Raw genomic sequence first — 18,821 nt, 5'->3', positions numbered from 1 at the left:
GAGTGCCCTCCCCTGGTAGACCAAATCCCTTGCTTAACTCCACTTTGGAGCAGGTAAATCACACACAATCAGTATATATTGGAATAAAATCACAATACTGATATAAGCAATTCTGAAAAATATAATAAATAGAATTAATCGATCACAATTTTATTATCTACTTATATACATGTGTTAGCAGTATTCAATCAAACATTTATTAACTCAATAGGCCAATATAAACCAAATAAAGTACCTAAGTTATCAATTGAGATCACTACTGCAGTCTTGTATAAAATTCTAGCAGAAATTATATAACCAGTGATCAATTAACAGTTAAATAAAAAAACAGAATAAATCTCATACATAGATTATCACAATTACAAAGTCAAAACAGGTCATAAAAAATTAGAACCAAATACATACTGGTAACAAACAGGAGCAGCAGTAGTATATATGACCAACATATAATAGTAATCAACCTATATTCATATGAGATTAATTCAGCAAATTAATCTAATCAGAATCACCAATCCTTATATATAGATTAACAGTGGAAATGAACCAATAAATAATCAGCAGACCAGAATGGTAAGCAGCAGAAGCAATAAATCATTCTATATATTAACCGAAACACATGCTATCAATTTAATAGACTAACATGGCTAACAGGTTAACACTTGCTGAAATTATAAAAAAAAAAATCAGATTATATAACCAGCAGTAGCATCATCCGAATTATAATCAGCAGAAGCAATTTTCAGATCAAAAGTATTAACAATAAAAAATCTGTAATATCTATGAGATCAGATTAATCAAAATTAATCAATGATTCCATCGATTCACCTAACCAAAATACATAGGCAGTCTCAGGCTATTCCACCGAATCACCTAACCAAAAAAAAAATAGGCAGTCTCAGGCTAACAGGGTAACCTCAGCTCTGATGCCAATTTGATGTTCCCAGATCTTATTTCATGTTCGCATTAGGTGATTAACATATATGAATTATCAATTGAATCAATAAGAAGAAACGCAACCTGTAAACCCTAACCTAGCCTAACCATTCGGTCATGTGAATTACCAAGAAAACAGAAGCAAGAAGAAGAAGAAGAGACACAGAGATGATTACGGAGGTCGGCAATATGCCTACTCTCCGGGATTCAGGACTGAATCCAATTGCACTAAGTAAAGGATGTTATAGACAAGAAGAAGAAAGGAGAAGTTCACGAATACACCTGTACAGGGCAACAAAATGCTCCCAAACTACCATCGAGTGATCGCCCTTTCCTGCTGATCAAAAGCCCTCAACAATCGTCGTCAAGATCCAAAGGAACTCAGAGTTGTAGGTGCTCGAGCATGGCTGCCATGGAAAACCTCCAAGAGTTCTTCAAGAACCGTAGAACAGAACAGATACAAATGTGAAAAAACGATTGCCCTTGAATCAGAAAATGAATTGCATTTAACCATGAACCAACCCCAAAGCCTCTCATATACAATGACTTAAACCGAATGAACCAAACCGGTTCACTTGTTACATGACTTAGAAGTAAATGACCAGATTACCCCAACAGGGGCAAAAGTAGAATTTAATTCAATCAGGTAAGAAGTAAATAATATTATTCAACTAAAAAAAATACAAATGTGATTTGTTCAACAAAGTAAAGTAAATCACCTTTACTTGGAAATGCCACAGCAATGTTGTTGCAGTGAACAATTAAGAACCTGTGTGATAATAGACAAATTATGGTTGATACTCGTTGTCCAATCTGCAAAGGTGATGATGAATCTCTGGTACATGCTCGCTTTCGATGTTCCCACTCTACAATCACTTGGGAAATCTCCCCCTCCCTCCTCGATTTTGTACACCAAACTACCATAGTATTGACTTAGGAACTGGTTTTAATTTGTTTCATTCAAGGAAGGTTCAAGGGCACGGATATGGACGACATAACTTGGCTATGAACATCATGAATTGTATTGTATGGCAGCAGGTATGGAAATCAAGGAATTGTTTCACCTTCAAGCATGTCATACCAGACCCAATCGCTATGTTGGCACGTGCAAACCACACTTTGGTGGAACACATCTTTTTCAAGAAGAAACAGGTAAACTACGTGGATTAGGTCTGCAACTGGGCCGGGCTTTTGTAATCCCTAGCCCAGCCTTATATGTTATAATCTGAGCCCATTTCCACCCTGACCTTAGTTCAGGGCCAAGGATTATTGTCCCTAGCCCTAAGCCCTACAAGGCCAAGTCAATCCCATTCCTGCCCTAACTGGGTCAGGTCGGGATGGGTTGGCCCTAATTGGCCCTGGCCCTGACCCTGATTGGCCTTGTCCCTGTCCCTGACCCTAATTAGCCTTGTCCCTGGCCCTAATTGGCCCTATCTCAGCCCTAGCTTTAATTGGTCATATCCTTTGACCTAAAATATCAAATGTAAATTCATAAAAAAATATATATAAGAAAATTTAAAAATAAAATTCATAGAAATATAAGATGATTCAAGCTCATACAAAATGATAAAATAATAAATAAGTTGATAGTTTTGCTTTAAACATAAATAAATTCATACTCCATAATTCTATATCGAGCTCTAAAAGTCTCTCATTGCTTTGGTGATGAAAATCGTAAACCTCTCCCATTACTTTGATGATAGAAATTGAAAACCCCTCCAATTGATATCCTTATTCAAAAAAAAAAAAAAAAAAAAAAAAAAAAAACATATCCAAAACTTTATTAACAAGTAAATCAATGATAATTTAGTATTGATATTTTTTTGTAGTTAAAGAAAATTATATTTTAGTTACAAATATAGCTATTTGTCCATAATAAGTTTTTTTTTTTAGATATTAATTCTCTATATAGTAGCTTTTATTATTTATAATATATTATCTTGTCTTAGTCCCAAAAAAAAAATCAATGATTTAGTTCGAAAAATAAAAATTATCTTAAAAATAATATAAAAAGTGAACTCATAGTTTAATATGATCAAAATGACTGAAGGCCAAAGTCAAGACTTATAGTTATTGTTGGTGCAATTTAGAGGGGGGTGATTAGGTTGCAACTCGTAGATTGTCCCAATTTTTCGGTTTGTGCAGAAATACAAGGTAAATTGAGAATTCAAATGAAATTAAACAATACAATCAACCACAAGACAATATTTTATAGTGGTTTGACTTTGCAAGTCTACGTCCACTCCTCTCTTGGCCTCAAGAGAGTATTTCACTAGTGATTCTTTTTCAATACAATGGGTAAAGATCAAACCCTTTACAATTTTTGTTACGGGGCAAGAGCACCCTTTACAATCTTTATTTATCTTAGGGCAATAGCACCCTCTTCAATTTTTGTTCATGGGCAAGAGCACCCAACCAATCTTTATTCACGGGCAAGAGTACCTAAAACCAATTCTAATCTACCTAGACTAAAATTGAAAACAATTCTAAGAGAAGGATGTTACCTTAACAAGATGTGTGACACTTACCTCTTGTGTGTATGTGATGCAATAAGAGTTGTATGCTCAAGATATGAAATGCATGCACCACCAAAGCCTTCAATCACCTCAAGCTTGACTTCCACGCAAGCTTACTTTAACACCATGGTATGTTCTTCAAGGTTGGAGAGAGGGTGAGAGGCAAAACCCAATGGCTTTCTTGTATTTTGAGAGCTTAAGATTACTTGGGGAGTAGTTGATCAAGTGTGAGGTTCAACTCTCTCAAAAGGGGTGAATTGGGCTTAAATAGATGGCCTTTGAGTGCCTTAGCCCAATCCCCAATGGATAGAAAATGGACATAATTTTAGTCCAATTTTCAGTCCAGACAGTCGTCCGTCTAGTCAGACGGTCGTCCGTCTGGAAAAGATCCGTTCAAAACTAGCCGTTATGGTTTCGTTAAACCAGACGGAATTCCGTCTCAGATGGTCAGCCGTCTTGCAGGAAGAATTCCGTCTGAGCTTCTATGACTTAGAATCAGTCACAGCAAACCAAACGGTCGTTCGTCTGCCCAGACGGTCGACTGTCTGGTGCCCTGTTTGCTGTCCTACTTTAGGACATGGACTTGGCTTGGGTTTTTGGACTTTTTGTTCAACCCTAAGCCTCATACACCTTCCTACTATGTTCTAGGTTAGTCTAGTGACATGATATGCACATGATTACATACAATTACATTAAAGTGCATATGGAAGTGTCCTAAGTCCTAATTTCATCTAAGTCTTGATCATTGAAGTTCTTGAGCCTTCTTGTACTCCATGATCATTCTCATGTTCATCTTGGCATGGTCATCTTGACTTAGATTTCTTGTCCATCTTTATGTCCATTTTGGCATGATCTTGGCTTGGGCTTGACTTGAGTATGAGCATATGGCTTTGACTTGGAGTTGGTCCACTTGTTCTCATCTTGAACTAAAACATCACAACTCAATATAGCCATTAGTAATTCATGTTTGTTATCATCAAAACCAATGGAGGCTGATGTGGCAAATGCTGACATGGCATTTTCCAACAGTTATATAAATTTTAATATGAAGATTATGGTAAAAATCTAGTACATGATCAAAGTTAAATTAACATTAAGATTAGAGCCAAAACTAGGGTCAGGATCAGGCCAAATCAGATGATGCTTACTACATGGGTAATGAAGATTTAATTTATTTTTATTATTTTTTTACAAAGCATGATCATGTTTTAAAAAATTGACATGTGTCAAGTGAATCACCCATGTGGATTATAATTAATTCCTCTCCATATGGGTGAAGAGTCCATACTCAAAAGTAGGGTCAAAATCAAGGCCAAAATCATGCGTCTAAGTTAGGGCCAAGATCAGGGTCAAAATCAGGGCCAAGATTAGGGTCAAAATCAGGGCTAGAATCAAGGCCAGAATCAGGGCCAAAATACCTCGCCAAGAAGTACCTTACGAATTTAATGAATCAAGACCGAACCAAAGTATTGGTTTGGTTGGTTCACCTGGGCCAGAGGCTCAAGCCAAACATTCATAACAAAAACAAAAACATATTTGTACCTATGGAGTGTGGAAGGGGGACTCAAAAGAGAAAGGGAGTGTGGCTGTGTGGGACCAGGAGATGGGTTTGAAGCTGCAAGGTGATGTATGGCGTGTTGTTTTTTGCTACTGCCATGGAGGCGGAAGCTTGTGCAGATGCTCCACATTTTGTGGCAGCCTTAAAGTTGGATCACATCTCTGTCTTCTCAGTCAGTTTCCTATTATTTCTTGGCTTAACGGCTCAGAAGCATAGGTGGACTAGGCTACTACTGTAATTTTGGAGATTATGTCCCAACTCGTTTGAAGTTTTGCTTCGGTTTAGTGAAGACATTTTTGTAGGTCCGAAAATTACATTCGGATTTCTTTGGTACAAAAAAGAAAAAAGAAAATTACATTCGGATTTTTTGGCATTAGTTGTTCCCATTTTAAATTATCTCAGTTTGGTCGAGTTCTTTTTTTTGTCAAAAGATGTTCATTCATAAGAGCGAGACGAAAGCAAGGGAACTGAACCAGACTCAACCACCCAAGGAGGATAGTTTCGCTCCATCCTGCTCGTAGCAGATAGAGCAACTTTTGCCAGGGAGTCAACCAAGCTGTTAAGCTCCCTAGGAATATGAATAAAGGTGATAGGCCTTACACAATTGGCCAATTTAAAAACATCCTGGACAATTCCCCAACTATCCAATGGAGGAGGGGAGTTTTTGTTCAATGTGTTAACAAGACCAAGGCTGTCACACCCCACCCGCCGGTCTCGGTTACCCTCCCGACAACCCGTGGGAGTGATCCATCATAGGATCCACGGTTTTAGTATCAACAATATTAAATACAAATAAAGATAATCAAGAGCAATAAATGTTCAATAAATGAATTAAAGGAATTACAGGAGTCCAAATACTCCAATAACAATAATAAAAGGAAAGAATAATAAATAAAACGAATACGAGTTCAGCGGAAGTAAACAAAAGAGTTATATCAATTTCTTTCCAGTTTCCTTTTCTAAGGCTATAAACTTAGACTCAAGTTTAACAAGGTGAGGAGTCCTCCAGTTCTTCTCCATTCGCTGATCAAACTTTCTAACCACCTTCCGTCTTTGACCATCAATAGGTGCGATGAGCGCACTCCATGCACCCGCAGGGACTCCCGCACAAGCTATCTCCATTTCCCACTGACGGTGTGACATCCTCTTCATACGGGATGGTTCCTTCATAGGAAACCAGTCCATCTTCCTGTACAATTCCTTCTTCTGTGTAGGCTAATAAACATATACAAAATAAAGGCGTGAGTTCTAAAAAACTCAGTAAGAAACAATCACAAATCCCATCAATTATCCAACAAAGCATAAATACATAAATGATATGAATGAGTGCAAGGTATGAATGATACCATGATTTCTAACTATGCAGGTCTGTAACAGTTGGCATGCTTTAAGATATACACCAGCCCTCCTCTGGGTAGGTCTAGTCGCACTGATCCAGCAAGGACTGGTTACCTCTGTAGGGATCCTAGGCAAAAGCGAAAGTCCACACCTGGCTCTCAAACCATGGCTGGGGTTAAGCCAACACTCTCTCACCACGACCATTGGTAATGAGTACTGGCGCATGTCGGGGTTTCTAATCCAATGCAAGGTCATACTGGTAACATGTCTACATGAAGTCCAGATACATCCCCTATGGCACCAACCAACTCGGTTCAGTATCCTTCGCAACCTAGGAATGAGAATCCTCATGGACTGGCTACCGCTATTGGACTCCACTCCTTAACCCTATGGTCATCCACATATTATTGGGGCGGAAGCTCTCATGACTCCTCACGACACCTGGTCCGTTCCTTGGACGTCCATGAGCCCAACCCTAACATATGCAACCCTCCCATTTATATGACTAATAGTGGACCAACGTCACATCACTGTCATCACGGGTCACTCGGTTTCAATCCCCCTACCGAAAGGGTAGTAGCATGTGGGGTACCTAGCCATGCAATTCTAGACTCTACCTAATAATGTCATTCAATAATCATGACAATGCTGGAGACATCAGCAGGCATATACTCTTCCATCAAAACCATATACTAACCATTATCAATACATAACATTCATAATCAACAAAGTATATATGTAAACAAGACAAACAGCAGTAATATAACAAGATTAATATATAAGACATGAATACAGCAACATATATAAAGAAATACTAATTCTAATAGACACTGGACTAGCATGTTCAAGTCTATTCAAAAGATAGGATTGATTGTCCTTACCTGCATATAAGTAAACTGCCAGTAAAAAGAGATCCCTTAACTATTACAAGTCTTTCTTTTCAAACAGAGTATACCTAAACACAGTGTTACAATATTATATGAGTTAATTGAATCAAAGTGAATCAGAACCAAAAGTCATTTGGTCACTGTTTACCAACCGGTCGCTTATGAGCGACCGCCGCTAGTGACCGCCCCAAAAACAAAGAGTTTCAATCCAAAACTCAGGCTTCTGATCACCCATTTTCAATCCGAATTTCGAGTGATCATGGCCTAAGTCTCAAATCTAATACTCCCAAAGCCAAAGGGTGAAGGAAATCCTAACAATTACCATCATTGGGTTACCCAGAACTCTCCCCTTGATTGGATTATCCTTTTCACGACAAGCAGGTTTCGTTTTCGGATGAGTCACCTCAAGTAGATTGGAAAGAGAGTCACAATGATCAAAGAAGATAAAGAATGAAGGGTGAATTCATTACCTCACTTCGGAAAGCCAGAAAAAAGGAATGACTAATCTCCAGATCACTGCCAGCACTTCAGATCCACTTTCGGAACTTCCCCGCAGTCGTCTAACCTCCAAAATTAGCAAGCACGAATAAAATATTCGTTACTTGGACGAGGGTTACCTTTTATAGAAGTCAGGAGGCAAAATAGGGCAAAAACTCTGGAAACAGACCGGGCGGTCGCTCCAAGCGGTCGCTTGGTTTGATCGACCGCCACTAGCAACCACCCCCATGTAATTTGCCATACAAGGGTGCTTTTGCTAGGGGGTTGATATTCAAGTACAACCTAGCCCTAAAGAAGAGATGGGGGAGATCTTACCTTCATTCCGGACATCTCCGAACAACACTTGTCTTCCAGAAGACCAACTACCAAGCAAGGCAGGCTCTTCAGACAAAGGATCCAGATCCATGGGTTCAGGGTATGGATCATGGACTTCTATCTGGACACTCCACAAACTTACCCGATTAGACCTTTCGGTTCTCGGACCTACAATAGGGATCTTGGGTTAGAAATATGGGGGTTGTTACAAAGGCAGTCCGATTCCAGCTCTAGATCCATCCATCCCTCCGAGACACAATAAAGTAGGCTTTCCCTTACTGCTAAGGCTTCCCCTTGGGAAGCTGAATCAAACTCCATCGGATGAGTGACCGAAACCTTCACCCCTCTTGCATCGCTGATAATGAATCCAATTCCCCGTTTACCTGAACTCAATCTTCAAATGAAGGAACTGCTCACCAATCGAAGTAGCACAACAAGAAAAAAAGATTTTTTAGAGCTCGTGGACAGCAAACCTTAGAATCCAACCTCACCAGCGCCCTCTTCGCCCTCGCAGAGTTGGACCCACCTGCAGAAAAAAAAAAAAAAAAAAAAAAAAAAAAAAAAAAAAATTTAATACAGATGCTGCTCTGAAATCATTCACCACCACCCTTTATTGCAAATCTCTCTTTATGTATTTTTTCGGTTTTAGTAATGGAATTTATGAGTTCTCCAGACCACTAAAAAAAATATAAATAGAAAGTGTTATAAATAATTTTGATCATAGATGTTCATAATTTCCAAAGAGATAGTACTAAAAGGTGTTACCTCTAATTGAATATTCCAATCACCTCATCGTGCAATTTATTCTACTAGAGCTCTTGGGTCTATGTCAATTAAAGGACTAAAAAAAACATTACAAAGACTTACCCATGCCCTGAAAATTTTTTGATCTTTAAAAATGAAGACTTTGTAAGTTTCATAAAGATTAAGAGTAATCATATGTAAATGGTAAGCTGTTTTGATAGTGAAAATTCCATTTCTTGATTTGGTTCATACCCATTTGTCAGAAGGATTTGGGGATTGGATTGGATTGGAATGGCTTGGATTGCTTTTACCTCACGGATAAAGAAGAGAGTATTTAAGAGTAGGACATTCCATCTCATCAGATGCCAGTATATCAACTCAACCACTAAAGTTGGACCATTAGGAGTTTGAGGGCTTAATATTCCTTTAAAAGGGGACATATGTAGCCATGGGTCTATATAGATCAAAGTAGCCATGGGGTCTATATAGATCAAAGTGTTGAGACCATTTCCTATATGTTTGATCAGACTTGAAAGTAATAAATATCTACCTGCAAGAATAAGTACAATTAGATCTAACTGTGACTTCAACTAAAGAGTGGTTTCTAAGGCATTTGGCTTTAACAACCTGGGCCCACAAACTAGTAAGATTTGTGAGAATCCTCCAACATTGTTTGCCAAGAAGGGCCTTATTGATTCACTTAAAGTCCCTAAAACCAAAACCACCTTCATTTTTTTTCTTACAAAGAGTTTTCCATACCCTTGCTTGTATCATTCTTCCACCAAAACGATCTTATGGCTTGTTCCCTTTTATGATATAAATCAGTGGGTAAAAGAAAGCAAGACATTGGATACACTAGTGGAGATGAAGCCACTGCTTTAATTAATACTTCTTTCCTAGCCTGAGATGGAAAGTTTTGACTTTCACCCTAACAGTTTGGATTTAAGCCTATCTAAAATGAATGAAAAGGTTTAGGTTTTTTATCTACCAAACAAAGACAGGAGACCGATGTATATTCTATGGGATATGACTTTTTTGATATCTAGGGTAGAAATGATATCAATAAGGGAGGTAGGAATCCTAGGGCTGAAGAGAATTGTAGATTTGTCAAAGTTGATATGAAGGTCAAAAACTAGCTCATAATCCTGTAAGAAAACATTAATTAAAGATGCATTTTCAATAGATGTAGGAGAAAAAAGCATGTAGTCATTGGCAAAAAAAAAGTGATTAATAGTATGAGCATGCTGAATACTAATACCAGACAGTCTAGGGATGCTCAAATGGGAAGTTAGTCTTTGAGAAAGTGTTTCCTGACACATGATAAAGATGTATGGATTCAAATTGTCACCTTGCCTAATTCCCCGTTGTGGAATAATTTTTTCAGAAAGGGCCTCATTGAACTTAATCTAAAACTCAACAGTTGTGATATATTACATAACCCATTAAATCTATTTTCAGTAAAACCCAATTGTTTAAGGGCCTGTTGGGTTACTTAAGTCTGTAAATTTAAAAAATCTATAGGCTTCAAATCTCTGGATTCATGGTTCATAAAATTAAGTATTTGGATAGCTTGAATTTTTGAAATGAAATTTGTAAATTTATCTTTAAAAAATATTTATTGAATTATGGTTCAAATGTTTAACGCTTTGATGGTAGGGGTGAAATCTCTGGATTTTTAGTGTAAAAAGGTGAATCCCTAGATTTCATAAATCTAGGGATTCACATAACCAAATAAGTAAAAATCTCCCATTTGTGAATCCAGAGATTTTAAATCTCTAGATTCACATAACCAAACTGGCCGTAAGTGCTTGTTCAATAAAAGATCATTCAAGGTTGTCATAAGCTTTACATAAGCCAAGTTTCAAGGCCATATAATCATTTTTAGTTTGAAAATTTTTGAGGAAATGAAGATATTCATGGACTAGGTAGACATTATCAGAAATTGCTCTCCCAGGGACGAAGGCCCTCTTAAGCATATGTCCACCATTAAGATGGGTTTGACTAACTTTGGACCCTAAGATGGGTTTAAGCCTATTGATCAAACACTTAGCAATGATTTTCACTAGCTTAAGGAAGAAACTTCACTTGCTTCACAACCCATGTGCATTTTCTTCTTTATTCTCTGAACACTCTTTATATCTTTGATTTTTCTTTTTTCAACTTTTACTTTCGGCCTATATTAGCTGTAGGGACACTATTAATCATAGTGCTTTTGAAATATACTCACTGGATCAGCTTAGGTAAGAACCATGTTATCCACTAGAAACTTCCAACTAGAAGGATTGGAAGTGTCTACAACACCCATTAAGAAAAAAACATGATTAGAAGCAAAATAGAAGAATTGAAAGAATATCTGATAAATTTTCAACAGCAAACTAAATTTTTCTTTTTTTTTTTTGGTAAAAGCAAATTAAATTTTTCAAAACAACAAAAATATCCTTGAGTGAAGAATGCTCATTATCTTTGTCTTCTTTTACAGCTTACAACTGTTCCACTTCTTCCATTTTAACGTCGTCTACATGATTTCTATTTTCCCCTGAATATTTTCTCGTTCTTTGCTCTATCTTCCCTTAGGATGTTGGAGTAACATTGGAAATGAACGATAAAAACTAATTGAGACTAAAATGTGTCAGTAATAAAGTGTCTAATAGTCAATGGTGGATTAGTAGAGCGGTTAAAAGCCCAACTTCCCACGGGGAGGTCCTGGGTTCGCATCCATCCGGCGGCACCTATATTAGTAATATTCCCCTCACCCTATATATAAACTCTTCGGATTCAAAAAAAAAAAATAAAAATAATAATAATAATAAGGTGTCTAATAACTAATAAAATAGGTAACTCAAAGGTGGTATTAATTTAGTAACTCAAGGGGTGACATTGAATTTCTTCAGTATTTCTTTGTGATCAAGTCTTCTTATGGCCCCAATGCAAATGGAAAGATATTAAGAGGGTATTTTTGTGAAATGAAAGTACTTGCCTCCCCTGATTTTTTTTAAATTTTCCTTGGGAGACGATTGTACCCTCTTTCCATGTGTGAAATACCAGCCATAGTTCTCCCCATTTTGAAATCTTGGCTCTTCTAGATGGCTTGCAAACCGTCCAATGGTCTAGTGAGCCTTCATTACCTGGCAAAGAAATTATTGATCCATCTTTGCAGTTAGGCTTTTGACGAAAATGTGATAAACTATCACGGAATAGGCGGAGCAGTTTTGTGGACTAAGTACGTTGAGAATAGAAAAAAATTATGCCAACTTGAGTGTGGGACCTCCCGGTCCATCTTTTAATGCATAGATTATCCAATTTTATGATCTGGGTTCCACAAGTAATCTTTGTTCCAATAACTGAATTTTGTTACATTTAAGCATGGAACTTAATTTCGGTAAATTTTGCCAAAATATCGGAGAAAATTTGCCAGGAGGCGAAACGATATTTACCAGATATCGGCGATATATAGTGATATTTTGGAAAAATCTATTTTTTTAATTTTTTTATGTGTAATTTTTATACTATTTCTTGCACTTTTTAGGCGATTTCTCTCGTGATTCTATCACAATCTTACCAATTTTATCACAATGATTCAATACTCAAAAGTTAATGTGCTAAATGTAATTAGGAGGAGAATCTACATAGAATAACTTATAAATAGGAAAACATTTTATAGCAAAATCTTCAAGATTAATGAGCAATCTTACCAACTATATTCTAGTGATCTAGTCCTCAAAAGTCAACATGCCAAATGTGGTTAGGGAAGAGTATATACATGAAATAATTTATGGAAACAATTTAAATTATGAAGAGATTTTGTAATAGAATGTCGGTTAATCGTTCCAACTATGTCCGAATGATTTAGGCCTTAAAAGGTAACACGTTAAATGTGGTAGGCAGGAGATTTAAATGGAAATATTTATTAAGAAATAATTTAAATTTACCACGTATTTGCATCAAATTAGGGCTCAAAATGACAAAAAAATACCCCGAAACTGGTGGGTGAAAATTATCAAAGTCAACATGCCAAATGTGATTAGGGAAGAGTGTATGCATGAAATAATTTATGGAAACAATTTAAATTATTAATGAATCTTATAAAAGAATCTTCAGAGTGATTTGATAATCATTCCAATTATGTCCTAATGATGTAGGGCCTCATAAGGTAACATATTAAATGTGACTAGGTAAGAGAATTTAAATGGAATAATTGTTAGGAAATAATTCAAATTTACCACATATTTGCATCAAATTAAGATAGGCATCAAATTTACCAAAATTATTGAGTAAAAATACTCAAAAAAATTAGGGGCGAAATATCGGCGATATTTCGTCAGTTCGGTAGCGAACCCGGCAAAACTAAGTTCCTTGCATCTAAGAGTAACAGGAGTATGAGAAAACTAAAGAGCGAAGTTAGTTCTATTCAGGAGGTGATCTTGAAGACATCTGTGAAATCTGATTACAAAAAATTCATTTAAGAATAATTCTGTCTCTCCAACCCCAAGGGGATGATTCAATCAATAAAGACCAATGTCTGATAGTATAAAATCAACAATTCAAATCTCTTTAGAATCAAGGGCCAAACGTTATATATATTTAATAGTTTTCTCTCTCCCTCCAACACCCCTCAACCCTTAAATATAAAGGTATCAGTTCCAAAAGAACAACTCTATCCCTTCAGCAGAGTATCTCTAGCATTAAGCACAGCTTTCTTCTTATTAGCAGAGTATCTCTTTCTATTGCAAACTTCACTTTTGAGAGCCACATATTACATTACATGCTTCTTTTTGTTCTTTGGTCATGCTTTATGTGCTTCTGATCGGACAAATGCAAACTTCCAAACCACTTGTTGAGAAAGTTGAGACAAACTGTAATAATCTATTCACCATAAACTGTGTCTGGAGCCACTACCAATAAAATTAAAATCCAGTAACATTTCAAGGCATAATCCTGACAGCATTATATCATACTAGTTATGCTGTTTTTATAGCTTACACACTAGACTAGAGCATGCTGAAACAACTGAGTTGAAAGCTTGCTCGCATTGAACTTACGTTGTGATGGTTTTAACCAACTTTTACTAAATGAAGGTCAGAAGAAAAACTAATTACACAACTACTAATGAAAGCTGAAGATCTAATTGAACGCATAACAGATGAGCCATCATAATCTCGTGAAATATACTTCCAGTAATGCATGCAGCACTTCCAAGTTCTACCTTCTATTTTACTACTGCCGTCAGGTGAATTACTTCTTTTTTTTCGTTCTCCTCTTCCTTCTTCTTCTTCTTCTTCTTCTGGTCCAGTTCAACCTTATTATTCTTCTTCATCTCCGCTTCCTCCTTCTCTGGATCCTTCTTCTTTGTCTCTAGTTCCTGTATCTTCTTCTTCTTCTTCTCCTGTTTCTCCTCCTTCCCCTTAACCTCTTCCTTTTTCAGATGATGCGGCTTCTGGGCACTGGTGGGGGTGACTGTGGCTGCTGTTGGTTGGTGGGAGCAGCAGTTGCCATTGCTGCTGACTGATGGGAGCAACTGCTGCGGGGCCAGAGCAGTGGTAGTGGCTGATGGGTGGCTGCAGCTGCTGGACACTAACACTGACCGTGGCTGCTGGCCTGCTCGGCGGCGGCGGATGCTGCTGCTACTGCTGGTGATGGTGGTGGGCAGTGACAGTAGCTGCTGCGGCTGGGCAGTGGCACTGGCTACTACTGCAGCTTGGCGTCTGCGGTTGCTGCTACTGCTGTTGCTGGACAATGGCAGCGGAGCATGCTGCTGCAGAGGCTGAGAGCTGTCAGTGGCTGCCGCTGCAGGTGGGCTGTTGCTAGCAGTGGTTTGACCCCCTGGAATCCCAACCGGCACACTTGAAGTTCTTGATGTGTTGGGTTGCCTTCGACTTACACCAATTTGTATCTTCCGAACAAGTATCCCTTTATGTTTATTATCACCAGCCCTTTTAGTGGTGACTAACTTTTTACTTCGAGATGTTCGGATTTTAGAATTGGGATCAACAAAGTGGTTTGTCTGTCCAGGGTTAGCTGTTGGTGTTTGTGAATTCTCACCATTGGTTGAACCATTACTGCTAGCATGCTCCAATGATTCGCCATCTGTAACTCCAACCAGACTTGTCCAAAGCCAGACATGTTTTGCAGCAGCAGCAAGTGCAGCAGAAGCATACGTCGGTTGTGCAAGAAGAACATTATATCTCCTCAAACGCAACCGATGGAGTGCACTGGAGAAATCACGGTCACCAGAAATCAGCAGGAAGTTTGCTGGAGCAGGATTATCCAAAGCCCAAACAGCAAATCCACAAGAATCTTCTTGTCACTGGCATCTTTAACACCTGTTTGAATTAGCATGCCAGTGATTAAAGTTTAACACAAGTACTTCTATAACACAATGTGGTAAAAATGGGTCATTGAAAGGTAACAGGAGAGTCTGACTAAGACAATGATTCCTAGGTATGTTGCACCGGTACTAAGCACCAAGCCCCGAATGTTGTTGAGCATACTGAGAGCCTCCAGAAATCATGGAAAAATGGACAAGGCTCAGGCCATGTACAAATATCAATACGTAAAGACATAACATTAGAAAATAGCACTTGAAACTAGGGGAACTTATAACAGAAATATGAATTAACACCATTATGACTAACAATCAGAGATTGATAGAGAGATCTTCAGATATAATGATTAGAGACAGATTAGAAAGGAAACAGGCAAAATTAGATAGGAATACAACCATTTGATGAGATGTAAGACAGGTAAATACATATCTATTGTATACTAGGAGACACGAGGAAGTAGATTGAAGCATATATTAACAATGGAACAATAACAAGAATCATAGTTTAAAACTGTAAATGGAAGGTATTTTTGATCTGGCAGCTTAGTTGGCACCCATATGTTTGTGGACATAAAGCAACATGTTCCCATCAACTCACTTTTGCATCATAGAGTTCACCAAGAGGTAGAATAACGGGTAGAAAGATGGATGTAAAATCAATCTAATCTATGAAACAAATGGTCAGATGATCTAAAATACCATAAATATATGGTTTGTCTTATGGTCAAGCAATGCAGATGTGAATGTTGGCCACCAAAAATTCCTCATCTATCCCATGATTGGATACCCTAACATGTTATTAATTGATCACCGGTATGCAGAAGAAAAATCTATGATACAGTTTAGAAATGTGTCTGGAACACATTCTTGCTGTTCCACCACTGCCACAAGACCCTTATGGCTCCTAGAACACATTTTGATATAAAGCTGTTCTTCTAATTAGAAAAGCATGCTAACAACCAGTTCTCGAAATACCAGACTCCCCCCAAGATACACAGACAAAGTCTGTGCCATCCCCAAGAATCATATTGCATCAGAAAAAGGAGCAAACTGACTGTTAGGCCCAACTTGATAGCCTTCACTATTTATAAAGTTGTATTCCTTTGATTCACAATAAAATTGGAACCAACATGTGCAGTGTGCCAGAAACAAGTGAAAAAAAAGGACCAGTGAAACTTGGTGTCTGTTTTCTTAAGCATGACACCTTATTCAGGAATACTAAATGATTACATCAATATGGAACATCGTCTTGCATTACAGCAGGTATCCTGTCAATGGTAACTTAGCAAGGCTGTAATACCTAGTTTCTAATGCCTCAAAATTTTACATTCAGAAATAAAATGGATCCTGAGTATGGATTTGTGCTTCAGTAGTAACACCATTTACTAGTTGCATACAACAGACTGAAGCTCATGAATCTTAATAAAATGAAAATAAAAGATGGACCTCCTCAAAAAGAAGACAAACAAGCAAATCTATACTCGTGAGAGCTAGACATTTACAAAATTAGTCATCAAATGACTAAGTTTTAGGAGTCAAGCCCAAATTTCATTGAAACAAGTATGAAATTATCAAAGACAGGAGCAGCAATACCGTCAAAACAACCGAATTTTTCTTCGTTCGTTCACAATTTTCAACTTAACAATGACAAATTCAGGAGATAATCGTCAGATAATTAAACAACAGAGCAAACAGTGAATTACAGTTGGCACGTCACCGATGAGTAAATGATGAACGAAAACGGGAAAAGATAAAGCTATAAGAGCTAATCTTTGGTTTAATCTACGGGATCAACAGAAAAAGGTAGAAAATAGTTCCACTCAGTGGAGTTATACAGTAGTAATCATAAATTGAGAGGAAATCAAAGGAATCTTTACCGGCAGGGACGTGATTGAGAGCGATTCCAGTGCTGGAGAGTGCCTTTTGAACAGGGATAGGGATACCATTAGTATCGCCGTAAGCTGAGATAGTGATCGGACCGGAGTAGTTCATCTCGGTCAATGCAGAGCTTATGTTCTGGGTGATCACATGTGGGTTGCAGCCTCTCGGAACAGCGCAGTTCTCAATGTCCCACCAAACCGACGTTTTCGCCTTTTGATAGTGCGCCTCTGCAACTCCACCGGTCGCCATCGCCGCCGTACTCACCGTTCCACCACCACCAACGCCACCACCGAAAGTAATCACTCTCAAGCCTCAGCAATTCCAACGCACCTCCTCTCAAACCTTCTTTCTCTGTAATTAAAATTAAAATTGCCAAAAACAACCATCACACAATTCACAGAACCACTCATCAATTCTCATGGACTTCGACAATGCAAAACCTCTTCAATTTCTACAACCGAAAGACTTTTCAATTCTCCAACTTAAATCGTGAACTGAAAAGTCATTCCTTTGGAAGAAGGAAAGACGAGAAATGAAAAGAAAAAGCACACACATACACAGACTAACGGGTTCGACTTCAGCAAACGGGCAGTACTGTGGACCTGTGGTACTCTCATTCTTTAAATGGTTAGGAACATGACTTTAATTGTTTGTTTTGGCCAAAAAAAAAAAAAAAATGGAACATGACTTTTGAGGAGACCAAGGTAGGGGTGCAAGTTTGGCCCTGGCGGCCCTGACCCGCCCTAAGCCCGCCCTGAGCCCGAATAGGGCTTGGGCTAAAGATTTTGGCCCTAAGGGCGGGTTACGGCCAAAATATTCTGGCCCTGAACTAGGGCCAAGGGCGGGCCTGGGATTACTCTGCGCCCCGCCCATCCATCCCGCCCGTCCTCGATTTTTAGCCCCGATTTTGGCCCCGATCTTGGCCCCGATTTTGGCCCCGATCTTGACCCCGACCAAGGCCCCGACCCAGGCCCCGATTTCGGCCCCGACCCAGGCCCGATTTCTACGCCCGACCCAGGCCCCGATTTTGGCCCCGATCCTAGCCCCGATTTTGGCCCCCGATATTAGCCATGGGCCCCCCGACCCAGGCCCTGATTTTGGCCCTGATCCTAGCCCTGATTTTGGCCCTGATATTAGCCATGACCCTGATCCTGGCCCTGATTTGAGTCTAAAGACTCTGGACCCTCCACCCACATGGAGAGGAATTAATTGTAATACATATAGGTGGATACTTAACACGTGTCAAATTTTAAAAACATGATCATGTTTTGTAGAAAATTAATAAAAATAAATTATAACCTCATTACCAATGTAATAAGCATCTATTTGATTTTGGCCCTGATCCTGACCATAATTTTGGCTCTAATCTTAATAATAATTTGACGATGATCATGTACTACAGTACTAGATTTTTACCCTGATCTTCATACTAACATTGATATGAGTCTTGATTTTGATATTTAGTCACTTTGATCATATTAGACTATAAATTCACTTTTTATATTATTTTTAAGGTAATTTTTAATTTTCCAACAAAGTCATTTTTAGTTCAATAAAATATGGATTTTGTTTTTTGACTAAGGCGAGATAATATATTATAAATAATAAAAACTATTACATAAAGAATTAATATCTAACAAATCTATACCCTAACTTCTCATCATGAATATCTAACAAATCTACTGTGATATTTCAAAAAAAATTATTAAAAACATATAGCTATGTTTGTAACTAAAACATCATTTTCTTTAACTATGAAAAAAATACTTTTTTTTTTGTTGAATACTAAATTATTGTCGATTTACTTGTTAACAAGGTTTTGAATATGA

General features: G+C 38.0%; 1 pseudogene across 1 annotated transcript; it reads right to left on the bottom strand.

The window, feature by feature from the left end:
- Nucleotides 1-13,667: 13,667 nt before the first annotated feature.
- LOC149029250 (uncharacterized) lies at nucleotides 13,668-17,567 on the bottom strand (annotated as a pseudogene). Its single transcript, XR_016172401.1, has 2 exons — nucleotides 16,989-17,567; nucleotides 13,668-15,109 (listed from the first exon to the last, which is right to left on the bottom strand). The product of XR_016172401.1 is annotated as an uncharacterized LOC149029250 (transcript).
- Between the last annotated feature and the right edge of the window lie 1,254 nt (nucleotides 17,568-18,821).

Source organism: Hakea prostrata, chromosome 1 (assembly GCF_041222555.1).
Source record: "Hakea prostrata isolate BN-2017 chromosome 1, UWA_Hpros_2, whole genome shotgun sequence".
NCBI classification, from domain to species: domain Eukaryota; kingdom Viridiplantae; phylum Streptophyta; class Magnoliopsida; order Proteales; family Proteaceae; genus Hakea; species Hakea prostrata.
This window is presented reverse-complemented; position numbering and strand designations above follow the sequence as displayed.